The 14,909-nt window shown below is 40.4% G+C and overlaps 1 protein-coding gene across 13 annotated transcripts in view; it reads right to left on the bottom strand.

Annotated features, from left to right (window-relative positions):
* Window positions 1-14,877, bottom strand: part of LOC119243609 (uncharacterized) — a 782,255-nt gene extending 767,378 nt beyond the window's left edge. For 11 of the 13 annotated variants that reach the window (XR_008551531.1, XR_008551536.1, XR_008551535.1 and 8 more), the window contains exons 1-3: window positions 14,740-14,877; window positions 2,259-2,357; window positions 1,747-1,881 (exon numbers count right to left, since the gene is read on the bottom strand). The gene's annotated coding sequence lies outside the window, so the exon portion shown is untranslated. Of the gene's footprint in view, window positions 1-1,746; window positions 1,882-2,258; window positions 2,358-14,609 lie in introns of all 13 variants that reach the window. The other 2 variants (XR_005124773.2, XM_054694540.1) reach the window with 2 other exon arrangements.
* Window positions 14,878-14,909: the final 32 nt, after the last annotated feature.

Raw genomic sequence — 14,909 nt, 5'->3', positions numbered from 1 at the left:
TACAGATACCTTTGTCATTGTGTTGGTATTTTCATTAATTTTTTTTCAATAGCAGTAATGGATAAAACTGCTGATGCTCTGACCTAAATCAAGGCAGCTACATCCACCTGCTGTAGTAGTCTTTGCATTCTTTGCCATTACACACACATTTTCAAACATCACTCCACATAAGAATATCCTCAATTGATGAAGCAGGAAAAGTTATTATTACTTAATTTCAAACCCTGTGTGCCTACCTTTTCAACATTCTCTGTGACGAAACTGAACTGTGCCCAGATCATTTCTGTTACACACTGAAATACACAGTTGTCCAAGGAAAAGCACTTGAACAATTGTTTGAGTTGCAAGTTAAAGTAACTGCTTCATTTGTGGAATCTCATTTTTTTAAAGATTTATCTATCTATCTATCTATCTATCTATCTATCTATCTATCTATCTATCTATTTATACAAGCACTGGGTACAGTCAGAAGCGCGGGAGGGTGAGAGAATTCACCAGAGCCAGAGCAGGAAACAGAACAGACAGACTGATGAAATTCACTGCTGAGGGGAGCAGCGGGCGCGGTAGGAAAGGTCTGCGTGCCATGTGGGACCCTCGCCGGCCGCCGGGGATCGTACCAGCGTTGCAGAGGCTGCAGGCAGCTTCACAGCCCAGGGCTCAACCACTGCGCCACTGGGAGGCCCGGAACATCATTTTTATTTGAAAGAATGACTGACAAACAACCATAGTTTTTTAGACTAGTGATAGCAGACATTTTTTTGAAAATGAGCAAAGTAAACCTGTCAAAAATAAATGACACTATTTATCACCAATGATAAAATTTGAGCTTTTGAGTTAAAATTGTAATTCTGTAGAACTTGTAACTGCTACTGGAAGTTTAACAGCATACTAATATTTAAAGACTTTTTCTGATTATATTGATTATATTGACAAATATGATTTTCTAACGTTATATGACATGTATCAGCATATGGAAGATCTATGTAACTCAGTGAACCAAGAGAGCAAGACATGAGATCACAAAATTATTATAATGGTAAAAGATCCATTCTTAGCACAAAATAAATACTTCATGACATAGCAGAGTATGAAATGTTCATTATTTCATTTTCAGATTTCACATTACAAATAGCTTTTAACAAAATACCACTTGTTAAGGTTTTGTGTAGTAGTATCAAAGAAAAATATCCACAATTATCTGAAAAGGATGTGTCTTGTGTGTTGTGTAAATGTGTATACACATACTTTCCACTGCCCAATACCTACCTATGTGAGGTCAGATTTTCTTCATATACTTCAACAAGAACAACAAAATGCCATAATAGACAATACTAAAATAGATATAAAAATCTAACTCTCTTCTATTGAGTCAAACTTTACAGAGATTGGCCCCCAAAAAGTAACACAACAGCATTCTCACTGACTTTGTCTTGGAAAACAGTTGTTTTTTTTTTTTTTTTTTTTTCACTAAAACTATGATTTTACTATGGGTTTGGTCTTATTAGATGTAATTAAAATTTTTAGTTCTTCAATTTAAATTTCTAATCCAGTAATTATTAAGCACTATAACCCTTATAAACAAAAGTTCTTTGGGGTCTTCTGCAATTTTGAAGAGTGTAAAGGAATTCTGAAATCAAAAAGTATGATCCATTGGCACAGGATTTGGAAGTAATTTAAGTACCAAAAGCCAAAGTTTACAACATAAACAACAGGTAGAAAAAATATAGACTGAAATCCAGACCATACCTATCACCTTCCCATGCTGCTCTCAGACTGGAAGTTCCTGGCTGAAGATGAACAATACGGGGAAGGGAGAAAAGAGGAACGCATGAGTATGAGTGTCTCGTTCCTCAGCCTTTCTCCTTGTCACCAAACTGAGTCCTGAAAATGAAAGGATAAGAGATCTTCAAGAAAGACAATCCAAAAATTTTAAAAGCTGTGTCCTACTTTCCATCTAAAACTATGCAAAGCAGCAACCTCCTCTGTGTGCTCTGCCCACTAAGTTGTGGGAGCAAAATAGCAGAAATATATATATATATATATATATATATATACAAAATTATATTTAAGGATATATTGCTTAAGATGACACCAGTTCCACTAGGGTACAAGAAAACCACAAAAGTTCCCATTCTTCAGGGAAGCTGCAGAAATCCTTAAAAATAGGCTTTTAGATTCAAAGGGACAGAAGGATACCTAATGTGCAGCACAGACTGATGACTAAAGGAATGCTAACCATGGAAGCTAGAGGCACTTACAATATCATCCTTGAGAGATTTCATCCAGTGCCAGCAGAGGGCCTAGATGGCTGGGGCCTACATTTCACCCTCTCACCTCATGTCAATTATTGTGACTACCTGGGAAGAAATAGAAAGAAGGTTCTTGAATTTTATAGGAGATGGGGACAGTTATTCAAAACTAAAGGAAGCTATACTTCTGCACAGGTTGTGGTCATGGAATCATGGAATCTATACCCAAGTCCCATTAGCAACAATAGACAGTCATAGAAAAAAAAAAAAGCAAACAGCCAGTATTAAGACTATTGATAGACTTAACAATTAAGAAGAGCTAAGAATAGACATAGTGATGGGGAGGCCTGAGTCTGCAGACAAGTACATTTGCAGACTTTGTTCCTCCAAAATCATCTGTTCCATCCTATCATGGATACACTAAGCACCATGCTCTTGTACACACCTGCCTTGTATATGGTGGTGGAGCCTGCGAAAATGAGAGGAGAGTCACCCTCTTTATTAGCATACCCCACAATGAATCTGTCAAGAAATCTTATTTTCTCTATCTTCAATTCTACCCCAAATGAAATGCTTCTCGCCAATCCCAAGGCTGCCATGCTATAATTGAGATAATATCAAGTCTATTGGGGACTCTTTCCTATTTCCATCCTGCCCATATTACCTACTGCTAATCCAACTCTGACATTTTATTTGGGTCTTTCCTCGAAAGTCATCTTTTTTAAAAAGTCAGCCTCCAACTCCACCTTATATAAAATTTCATCTTTCCTTCCATCCCTTGCATTCCTGATTCCCTGATATAATTTAACCAGAGAGCCCAAAATATTAGACTTAATTGTGTAATACACTCATTTGATTACATCTCCTCTTTTCTCACTCAGTAAGCTTCTTGAAGGCATGACTATACCTGACTGTTTTCTTTCATCAATGTGCCCCCCGAGTTGTATCTACTTTGACACATAGTAGATGCTCAAGAAATACCTGAACAAATTAATTTTGTAATAAGTAACTAGGGAAGGTAGAAATGCAAAAGGTGACAGTTTTAAGACTGCATATTTTCTTATATCTAAGTGTTAGAAAAAAAACTTTTTTGCAAAGCAATACATTTGCTTAAGAAAGATACATATATTTCCCCAATAATAAGGATTCACAACTCAATTTTTTTTTCTAAATAAAAAGAAACAGATTCAGAGTTTAACAAGTTTCTAACAAAGAATTAAAATTAGCAAAATCAGGGCCTCCCTGGTGGCGCAAGGGGTTAAGCACCACACTATGATGCAATCCACAGCCTCTGCAGCACAAGTTCGATCTCCTGGCCAGGGAACTACCCACATGACGCAGCAGACCTCTCCTGACTCGCCCACTGCTCCCCTTAGCAGTGTATTTCAGTCAGTCTGTCGGTACTGTTCTCCATTCTGTCTCTGGTGAATCCTCTCACCCCCCACATCTCTGGCCTATACCCCAGCTCTTGTATGCATAAATAAATAAATCTTTAAAAATAAAATTAGCAAAATCAATTTTAAATATAAGACAAAAAACTATAACCTTTAAATACTGGTTTCTATTTACCAGATCATTCTTACAAATGATCCTAAGAATACTGAAAGAAAGATACTGCTAGTTTCCTTTGATAAAATGAAGTAACAGGCCAACAATTTTACAATTCAGTCCACATTTACATTTATCTCATATATTATATCATTCCATTCCCTTTACAACACAACACCAACAAAGGATGTGGGCTCTGAGTCACTTAAACTACACTCAATCCCAGATATAACCTTTTTTCTCTGTGTCCCAATTTAAACCTCTGTTAAATGGTGTTTTTTTGTTTTTTTGTTTTAATTTTAATTTTTTTATTTTTATATTCCCCAAACAATTGCAACCCCTTTATTTTGACCCCAATCCCTCCTCCCCCGCCCCCCTCCCCTCATAAAGTGTCTCTGGTTCATAGTTGTTTGTTGATTATGATTTTCACTTTCTTATAGATATTCATTTTCCTGGTCCCTTATTTAAGTTTTCTAGATTCCTGCTATGAGTGAGACCATCCGATATTTTTCTTTTTCTTTCTGGCTTATTTTGCTGAGCATGATCCCTTCCAGCGCCATCCATGTTGCTGCAAATTGCATGTTTTTATCTTTTTTGAATGCTGAGTAATATTCCATGGTGTATATGTACCACATCTTCTTGATCATTTTTGGGCATTTGGGTTGTTTCCAAAGCTTAGCTATTCTAAATAGTGCTGCTATAAACATAGGGGTGCAGGTGCTCTTTGGAATTGATGTTTCTGTGTCCTTTGGGTAAATACCTAGGAGTGGAATTGCTGGATCCTATGGAAGCTCTATGTTTAGTAGGTCCAGAAATCTCCACACAGCTCTCCATAGTGGTTGGACCAGTTTGCACTCCCACCAACAGTGCAGGAGAGTTCCTTTTTCTCCACACCCTCGCCAACATTTGTTGTTGCTAGTTTTTTTAATATGTGCCATTCTCACTGGTGTTAGATGTTATCTCATGGTAGTTTTGATTTGCATTTCCCTGATTATGAGTGATGGTGAACATTTTTTCATATGCCTGTTGGCCATTTGCATTTCCTCTTCAGAGAAGTTTCTTTTTAGCTCTTCTGCCCATTTTTTCACTGGATTATTTTCTTTGTTGTTGTTGAGTCTCATCAGCTCTTTGCAGATTTTTGTCATCAGTCCTTTATCATTAGCGTTGTGTGCAAAAATGTTCTCCCAGTTGGTGGGGTTTCTCTTTGTTTTTGTTATTGTCTCTTTTGCTGTGCAGAAGCTCTTTAATTTGATGTAGTCCCAGCTGTTTATCTTTGCCTTCACTGTCACTGCTTTGGGTGATGTGTCTGTAAAGATGTCTTTGATGTGCATATCCCATAGTGTTTCGCCTATATTTCCTTCTATGTATTTTATGGTTTCAGGTTTTATGTCTAGTTCTTTAATCCATTTTGAGTTGATTTTTGTGTATGGTGTGAGGTAGTAGTCAAGCTTCATTCTTTTGCATGTAGCTACCCAGTTTTCCCAGCACCATTTATTGAACAAACTTTCTTTGCTCCAATGCATAGTCTTTGCTCCTTTGTCAAATATTAGTTGACCATAAATCTGTGGGTTAAATGGTGTTTTAACAACACATCCTCAGATCATTTTGAGAATGAAATGAGTAGATTTATGAATATATTTATAAACATTAGTATTATCATTAAAATAACTTACTTTCAGAACCCCTTTTGCATCTAATCACTTCACAAAATTTTCCTTCCCAAGTCTTCTCAGTCATTACTGTCCAGTGCACTAAAGAATGAATTGCTTGCTTTTATCAAAAATTTACTGAATTCCAGAGATTTCTTTCAGGACCTTCTGAGATCTATGACATATTAGCCATTCACATAAATTATCATATAAATGACAGGGTTTTTAATTAGAGAAATATAAAAGTCATTTCTCTGTTTCTAATTCTATTTGGTTTCCAGTAATTAACTTGAGTAGAATTAAGAAATAACCACAAGGGCCTCCCCTGGTGGCACAGCCGTTGAGCGCTGGGTGGCGAAGCTGCCCGCGGCTTCTACAATGCCAGTTCGATCCCCACCCGGCCACCAGCGAGGGTCCCACATGGCGCACAGACCTCTCCTGCCGCGCCCACTGTTCCCCTCAGCAGTGTATTTCATCAGTCTGCATGTTCTGTTTCCTGCTCTGGCTCTGGTGAATTCTCTCACCCTCTTGTGCTTCTGACTTTACCCAGTGCTTGTATAAATAAATAAATCTTAAAAAAAAAAAAAAAGAAATAACCACTAAAGCATCCTATATGCTAAATTAGAATATTCTCATGTCACATCTGAAGTCTTTCACTTCTTATACAAAGAGTGTTAGGAGGGCCTGCCTGGTGGCACAAAGTGTTAAGCACAGCACTATGAAGCTACCCACAACCTATGCAGCACAAGTTCGATCCCAGGGCCACCAGGGAATTATCCACATGGTGCGGCAGACCTCTCCTGTCGTGCCCACTGCTCTCCTCAGCAGTGTATTTCAGCCAGTCTGCCTGTTATGTTTCCCCACTCTGTCTCTGGTGAATCTTCTCACCACCTCCCACCTCTAGCCTGTACCCCAGTTCTTGTATGCATAAATAAATCTTTAAAAAAAAGTGTTAAGAGTTTTCTAGATTCATATCAAGGTAAAAATGTTCAGAGTATCATCTAAGTCCTGTCAGTTCTTTGAGGATCAGAAAGAAATCAATCAACATAGTGCTTATTTTTTATAAAGAATACAAACTCTAATACTGCAATCCAAAGACAGTAAAAATCTATCTCAGTTGTAAATATAGACTAATAGGGATCAGTTTCAATGTTTGTCATAAAATTTTATCTGGAAATGATAAATGTTATAAAATTTGAAATATATTACCACGGAATGAAAAAAAAAAAACCCTCAATTTAAAACTTTTGGAAAATAGAGAAGCCAGAATTGTCTAAGGCACTTTAGTAAACTAACATGCAACTTATTTTTCTATAGGTAAGATGAATATGATTTTATTCCTGCCCTCGATAGATTGGGGAAAAAAATTTATTTCTCCATCAATTTGATATACTACACATTAAAAAATGTATCGTCTTAAATACTCCCAACTTAAATATTTGAACAATTTAATATTTTAAAACCTATAAATCAAATTCACATATAAGGTCTGTGGTATTTCAATTATAATCTTAGAATTCTGCAACTGGGGGAAAACGTGTTCCTTTCCAGCACAATCTAAGGCTTTCACCATTCACTATAGATATCTATTATATAAACTGGAGTCCAGAGGGCAGACTGGTAAAGCCATTACATATGCTGACATTTTCATGTTTTAACCACACAATCTTTTATACATTTATGCGCAATATGAACTGAATGCAACAAATGCAAAACTGAGGGGTTGAAACACAGATTTAAATAATAGGGTATCACTGCCACCTAGTGGCCTCATAAAAATGACACGTTTCTTACAATTTTCTTTTTTTTAATTTTTTATTAAGCTTTTATTTTTTTACATAATTGTTCATTTTTAAACAATATTTGCTTCCCCCCACCCCCTCAGGTGTAGTCCCCATAGAGTTTCCTTCCCTAATGCACCCATGCACCATCACCTCAGTCCCCTGTGCTCCTCCTCCCCTGCAGGATGTCTCTGATTTATCATTGTCCGTTTTTGCTTTGTTGTGTCTTGTACTGTTATTATTTTTTTACACTGACGTCTTATTTGGTTCCCCTATATTCCTGTTATAAGTGAAACCATCCGATATTTTTCTTTTTCCTTCTGGCTTATTTCACTGAGCATAATTCCTTCTAGCTCCATCCACGTTGCTGCGAATGGCATGAGTTTATATATTTGCTTGCTGAGTAATATTCCATTGGGTATATATACCACATCTTCTTGATCCAGTCATCTATTTTTGGTAAAACACTACAAGACATACATCGCAATAACATCTTTAATGACTCATCACCCAAAGCAAAGACAGTCAAGTAAAAGATAAACACCTGGGATTACATCAAACTGAAAAGCTTCTGTACAGCAAAAGAGCAAGAGAGACACCCCACTGACTGGGAAAAAATCTTTGCACTCCATTCAACTGATAAGGGACTGACCATAAAGATATACAAAGAACTCACAGGACTCAACAAAAACAAAATAAACAATCCAGTCATGAAATGGGCAGAAGAACTTAAAAGGCATTTCTCCAAAGAGGAAATGCAAATGGACAACAGACACCTGAAAAAATGTTCAACATCCCTTATCATCAGGAAAATGCAAATCAAAACCACATTGAGATACCACCGTATACCAGTATGTTACAATTTTCATCTCACTGTTTTACCAACTCATAAGCTTATCATCAATAGATATTTATAATCCCTCCGGATAGTAAATCAAAGGAATTGTGGAAAGAGTACTAGTGTACATGTAAGAAATCATGAAACATAAAGTATGGGAGAAAATTAAAATGAGAATTTTATCAAAGGATCATTAATTTTTCAAATTATTTTAACATGTATAGTATAAAAACAGTACTCTACAACTATTAATTTAAACAACTACAGCAGTAACAAAATCTATCTTCCACTTTAGTGTAATATATTGCCATATCAATTGCTAAATAAAAATATTCTTTTGCATAAAGGCCTGGAAGCTAAAAACAAACAACAAAAAAGATGTGATTAGTAAATATTTAACCAAGGATCAAGTGTCTCAACCATCTGAGAAGGGAAGAAATAAAGTCAAGCTTTTGAAATGTCAATTTTCACTGCAGTATGAGTGCAACGTCTCAGTGACATGCACAAGTTTCTACACCTGTCAGGTGATCACTCTTGAGGTGATCATGGTGGCTGATCTAAGATCACAGAACACCAGGGTAACCCCAAAGTTTATCATGCCGAATCATGAAATCTTCAGCATGTTGCTTCTCACCTTCTCCAAAAATATGTATCTATTATAGATATTCCGTGGTGTCATTTATTCTAGTATCCCAACTCCAAAATTCCTTGTCTACAGCTTCATTGCCCCTCTCTCTTCTCATGTGTTATCATCCCTATCTAGTTTCTAGTCCAAGGCAAATCAATATGACCACTCCCTAGCATACATTTCCTTTCCCTTCTCTTCCTTTGTTTACACTCTTGGCAAACCCCATACTTAATTAATTCCAAGTCTGTCAGCTCCACACCTACACCTAGGCAGCTAAGCTTAGTGTAGAGAAAATGTAATAGTCATACTAATTTTTTAATTTAAATACATCTAAGTGCATCACAGGAATTCAAGTGGGTGTCTAAAGCAGTCCAGGAATCCTATATTTCCTAGCCTATTCATGCTCTCTGCTAACTGTATCACCTCTTCTCACCTCAAATATCCAACACTTCCTTGAAAGCACTCAATAGAAAGCACTTACTGTCTGCTACTCTGTAACAAAGGGAGAAAACTGAAGTTTGTATCATCACATTCACTCACCTATCACATCTGTTCTCATAGACTCCTCTTAAAGTGTATCTTAGACTAATTGACTTTGTGCACAAAATCACAATTCTTCAATCAAGTTATTCATTAAATGTCTCCTGCATGGTCAATATTTCCATTTCTGCTGAGTTTTTCCCAAGAAAATACAAACACGCTTAAAAAGGTCTACTCTCGATCCCACATGTCTACGGTACTGTCCCATTTCTCTTTCCCATTTTAGTATAACTCCTCAGATGAGTTATCCAAAATCCATCATCTCCAATTCTCCCATTTTCTCAGAAACTGTTCTTAACAAAGTTCCAAATGACTTCCATATTACTAAATCCAATAGTCATTTCTCCACTCCCATCAGTACCAAGAATTGTTGATCACTCCTTTTTGGACAACTGTCTTGTTGGCTTTCAGGATCCCACAGTCCAGTGGCCTTCTCCTTACTCCACATCTCAATCTTCCGTGCTGACTCCTGCTATTATCCTTGACAGACAAATATTGATACGCTGTCTTTGTTCCTATTTTCCACTGACCTTTGTGCATTATTAGCACACAATATCATGGCTTTACGTACGCTCTATAGTTTAACAGCTTATTTTTATTACTCCAGCCAGACCTCTCCAGAGATCTCCATAGCCATGTATCAAACTCCCTGGTCAAAAATTCCACATGGATGTCTAAAAGGAAGCTCAAACTGTGCTCCCCACCTAGTACTGCTCTCAAAGCTGCTATGACTCATGCATTTCCTCATGTCAACAAATAATAACACTTCATTTTTCTCATATCCTAAATATTCCTTTCTCTTATATTCTATAGCCAATGTCTTCAAATAAATGTCCAGAATTGAATCATTTCCTCCCTCCACTGGTATTGCTGAGCCAAGACCATTCTCTAACCTGTATTATTGCACAAGCCTACTGGCTTCCCTGCCCTATACTATCTCACCACTCCTCTCTGTCCTCAACAAAACCCAGACATATTAACCCCAAATTACATCCTATCACACTTCCACTCAAGACTCACAAATGGCTATTGAGCTTACTCAAAAAAAAAAAAAAAAAAGCAGAAATCAAAAACCATATAACTCATAAGACCCCAGTCAGCCTGCTATTACCTTTCTAATTTCACTTACTACTTGCTTACCCCACTCCAGTCAAGCTGGATTTAATGTTGTTCTTTGAACAAGGCAAAATTATGAGTTGAATAGCAAATTATTCCAAAAATCACTGACTTAAAACAGTATTTGTCATCTCATGCTTTTATTAGGTCAGGAACCCAGGAATAGTTCAGATAATGCAGTCTCTCATAGGCAGCAAACAAATGCTGGGACTGTAGTCATCTCAAGGGTTTGACAAGCTCAGGATCCACTTGCAAGCTCCATTACCTGGTTGTCCACAGTATTCAGTTCCTCACTGGCTGTAGGTGGGACAGCCTCAGTCCCTTACTGGAACTGCCACTGAGGTCTCTCCAATATAGCAGCGCGCGTCACCAAAGAAGCAATCCGAACAGAAAAGAGAATGGTAACAAGACACAAATTCTCATCACTTTGCCACTCAAGGGAAGAGGATTACATAAAGGAGGAAGATGAGGTGGGGACCACTGGCAGCCTTGCACAAGCCTGCCTTCCACACGAAGTACAGGACCACTCGGTTAAAATACTCTTCTGAGATGTTATGTGCGTGCTTCACTCCCCTACCTTCTTCAAGTGTTTGGCTTAATCTCATCTTCAGTGAGAAATTCCCTAGTCTTTGGAAGATTATTATTCCTAGCTCCCAAACACTTCTTACCCTCTTCCTTGCTTTTTCTCCACAGCACTTACTGAATTTAGCGTACCATATAAGTTACTTATTAAGTAGTGGTCCGTTTCTCTTTTGTCAACTTAGCTAAGCCTTCACGGAAAAGTTCCGGTTAGCATGGCCACAGGAGATATCTGCATGAGAGCTGGTAGATGAAGTGAAGCAACAGTCACAGACCTTTTCTCACACTGGGAAGAGCAGGGTAGGGCAGGGAATTGGAAATATTGCAAATCATGCAAGTCATCATGTATCTGCTAGTTCTTACAGTTCTTATAGATGTGAAAATGCTTCTCTTCCAACATCAGCAATACCTGAGTCTATGATAAAGGGTACAAGCTTCTTGTGCTGATAACTTCCATCATCAAACTTGGACTCTTAGAACCAGGCAGAAATCAGTGTAGATTTTAGTTCATCCACAGGAATTTTAGTTCATGCTTGTAGTTGCCAGTTTTCTTTGCTTCCTCCACTTGAAAACTGTATCTGTACAATCTCCTAGTAGTTCTGCTTTTCTAGAAGGCTAATATTCTTATTTATATCTGTTTTTCACCACGAAAGTGTGAGTTCCAATGAATATAAAATGTTGCAAGTTTTGTTTACTGCTCTTCTCGCAGCACCTAGAATTGGGCCGGGTATATAGTAGGAATTCCTTAAATATTTTTTGACCACAGTATAATAAACATACAATAATATTTTGCTGTGTAGTGTAATAAATAACACTATCATTGACAATTATATTACAATATATAACGTATCAATGTAAATGCCATACACATTAAACTTATACAATGTTACATGTCAAAGTTAGTCAATAAAAACATTAAAAGTGAGTTACATGAACAATTTAATGAACTTTTTTTTTTAAAAAACATAAGGCATAAAGAATATCAAGAACAGCAAGAAAGGGAAAAGGCCAACTTTCACTGGTCATCTAAAAAAAAAGATTTCTTGAAAAAAAAATTTTGAAGCAAAATGAATCTCAATGAATGAGTAGGAACAGTGGGAAATAAAGGCTATGCTATGAAAAAGAATGATCAAAAATAGGAACGAGCACGAAAGTGTAACATACATTGTTTTGGCCAAGGATTAGGGATGTGGCCAGGTAATAGTAGGAAAGCTTAACAACAGTTCCTGTAGCAAGTGACTAAATATGGACAGAATACTATTTCAGGGAAGTTGATCTTTCAGAAAGTTAATTGGAAAAGGGAAATTAAGGTAGCAGACAACTCAGACATGTCTCAGATTATGTCCGAGTTATAATATAGAAAAGGGAAAATATAAAATTACAAAAAAAATCTTAACATGGCAACTGTATAAATGTTTAGTGCTGTTCGCTGATATTTCTGATTTGTCCTCCTCTGAGGTCACCGTAGGATTTTACTTGCCCACTCTTTGGAACCTAGGGGGAGCAGTGTATTTCAATCTGCCTGTTCCGTTCCCCACTCTTCGCTGCTGAATCCTCTCACCCCACCCTGCATCATCTCTGGCCTGGACCCCAGTTTCTTGCATGCATAAAGAAATAAAAATAAACCTTTAAAAATAAAAACAAAAACCTTCCATAATTCTCTGTAGTTTAGTATGAGTGGCTGTTGTTAGGGCTTGATGGCCAAATATATCTTTCCTCCACCTCCGCCCCCAAACTATATCAAAGACCTAATCCTCAATACCTCAGACCAGGACTGGCTTTGTAAACAACATCTTTAAAGATGCAAATAAGGCAGAGCCTCCCCTAGTGGCACAGGGGTTGAGCTTTGGGCTGCAAAGCTGCCCGCAGCCTCTGCAGCACCAGTTCAAGGCCACCAGCAAGGGTCCCACATGTCATGCAGACCTCTCCTGTGGCACCCGCTGCTCCCCTCAGCGGTGTACTTCATCAGTCTGCCTGTTCTGTTCCCGGTTCTGGTGAATTCTCTCACCCTCCCCGCTTCTGACTGTACCCAGTGCTTGTATAAATAAATCTTTAAAAAAAAATTTTTTTTAAAGCTGTAAATAGGTAAAAGGAGGTTACAGGGTACGAGCTCAGCCAATGTCTGGTGCACTAAAGGGGGCTGCCTACAGGCCAAGAGAAGGGCTTAGAAGCCTCCAACCTCACTTGTAGCCCATGGCACTGGGGAAGGGGCCACGTGCGGGATCCAGGCTGCGGGACTGGCTGTCACTCTGGCACAGCACAGATAGCGCTGGCTTCCAGATGAATCTAACTTGGCAAAATTCCCCTCTAGGGCTTGGCATTCTAGCCTTGTCATGATACCATTAGTGAGAGGAATGAGTAAACTGAGGTGGAGTGAAAGTAGGGTAAGGTGGGGAAAGGAGAGCCTTAGAAACAGTTCTGGTTCTTTCCGATTAAAACTTATTTCCTGGGGCATCCCCAGTGGCGAAGGCGGTTGAGCGCAGCACTGTAAAGCCGCCTGCAGCCTCTGCAGAGCAGGTTCGATCCCGGCCAGCCAGGGAGATACACACCATGTGCGGCAGACCTCTCTGCTCTCGCCCGCTGCTCCCCTCAGCAGTGCATTTCCTCAGTCTGCCTGCTCTGCACCCAGCTCTGTCTCTGGTGAGTCCTCTCACCCTCCTGCGCATCTGGCCTGTACCCGCGTTCTTGTATCCATAAATAAATCTTTAAAAAAAAAAAAAAAAACCCAAGGGCCTCCCTGGTGGCGCAGCAGTTGAGAGCTGGGTTGCTAAGCTGCCCGCAGCCTCTGCAGCGCCGGTTCGATCCCCGGCCGCGGGACCAGGGTCCAACATGGTGCAGTAGACCCGCTGCTCCCCTCAGCAGTGTACTTCGGTCCTTCTGCCTGCTCTGCTCCCCGCTCTGGCTCTGGTGAATTCTCTCACCCTCCCGCGCTTCTGACTGTACCCAGTGCTTGTATAAATAAATAATCTTAAAAAAAAAAAAAAAAATTTTCCTCTGCACTTGTCCTCTCTCAGCCAAACTGGCAGCGTTGGCCTTAGTCATTCTGTCCCCCCAGGTGTGTGGTGACCTCGCGAACCTCTGGCGAAGGCGACTGCAGCCCTTCCCTCACCAGCCTCTCGGCACCAAACGGTTCACGGCTAAGGAAAACTCTCACCCGGATCCTCTCTTTGCTCCACACCGGAGGAAAACACGGAATTTGGAAGGCCTGAGGGCCCCCTCACACACAACCTGGGACGAAAACCACTTCCCCCTTCCCCCGCGGGCGCGCCCCACCTCACTAACTGCCTCCTCAGAAGGGGCAGCCGGGGCGGGGAGACCCGGCGCCGCGGCCAGGCGGCCGGAACCGGGGGGCTCGGAACCGGGGGACCCGGAAGCGGGGGGGCCGGAGCCAGAGGGGCCCTGAACCGGGGGGCTAGGAACCGGGGGACTCGGAACCGAAGGGGCCCGGAACCAAGGGGTTCGGAACCAAGGGGTTCGGAACCGGGGGGCCCGGAGCGAGCAGCTGACTCGGGTGAGCGCGGGAAACGCGCGGCCGCCGCCCGCCGCCCGTCCGCCAGCCTCGCGCTCCTCAGCCTCCTTCACAACATCGTCGGGGAGGCTGTTAGCACCGAGCGCAGCTGCTTCTAGAAGGTTCGCCCGGAACCAGCCACCAGACGAAGCCTGAGGGCGCGTCGCGGACACCTGCGCCTCAGAAACAGCAATTCCGGCGCAGACGCCGGAGGCCGACACTTAACTCGCCAAGAGCTAAAAGCAGCGCGAGTTCCACAGAAACTGCGCCGCCTGAAGTTTACAACGCTTAGAACTACCGAACCTGGCGTTTCCGTGACAACGGTGACGGCTAAAGGCTCTAGCCTAGCGTCACGGCCAACTACTTCCCCGCTCCGCTCCGCCAGCCCCTAACGCGAGCTGCTTCGGGATTTCCTGGTATCGCGAGACTTCTTGGGCCCTGTTCAGGCGCAGGCGCAGAAAACGGAGCCCGCG

This window comes from Talpa occidentalis, unplaced genomic scaffold (assembly GCF_014898055.3).
Source record: "Talpa occidentalis isolate TD23 unplaced genomic scaffold, MPIMG_talOcc4v2.1 talOcc4.13, whole genome shotgun sequence".
In the NCBI taxonomy this organism is placed as follows: Eukaryota; Metazoa; Chordata; class Mammalia; order Eulipotyphla; family Talpidae; genus Talpa; species Talpa occidentalis.
This window is presented reverse-complemented; position numbering and strand designations above follow the sequence as displayed.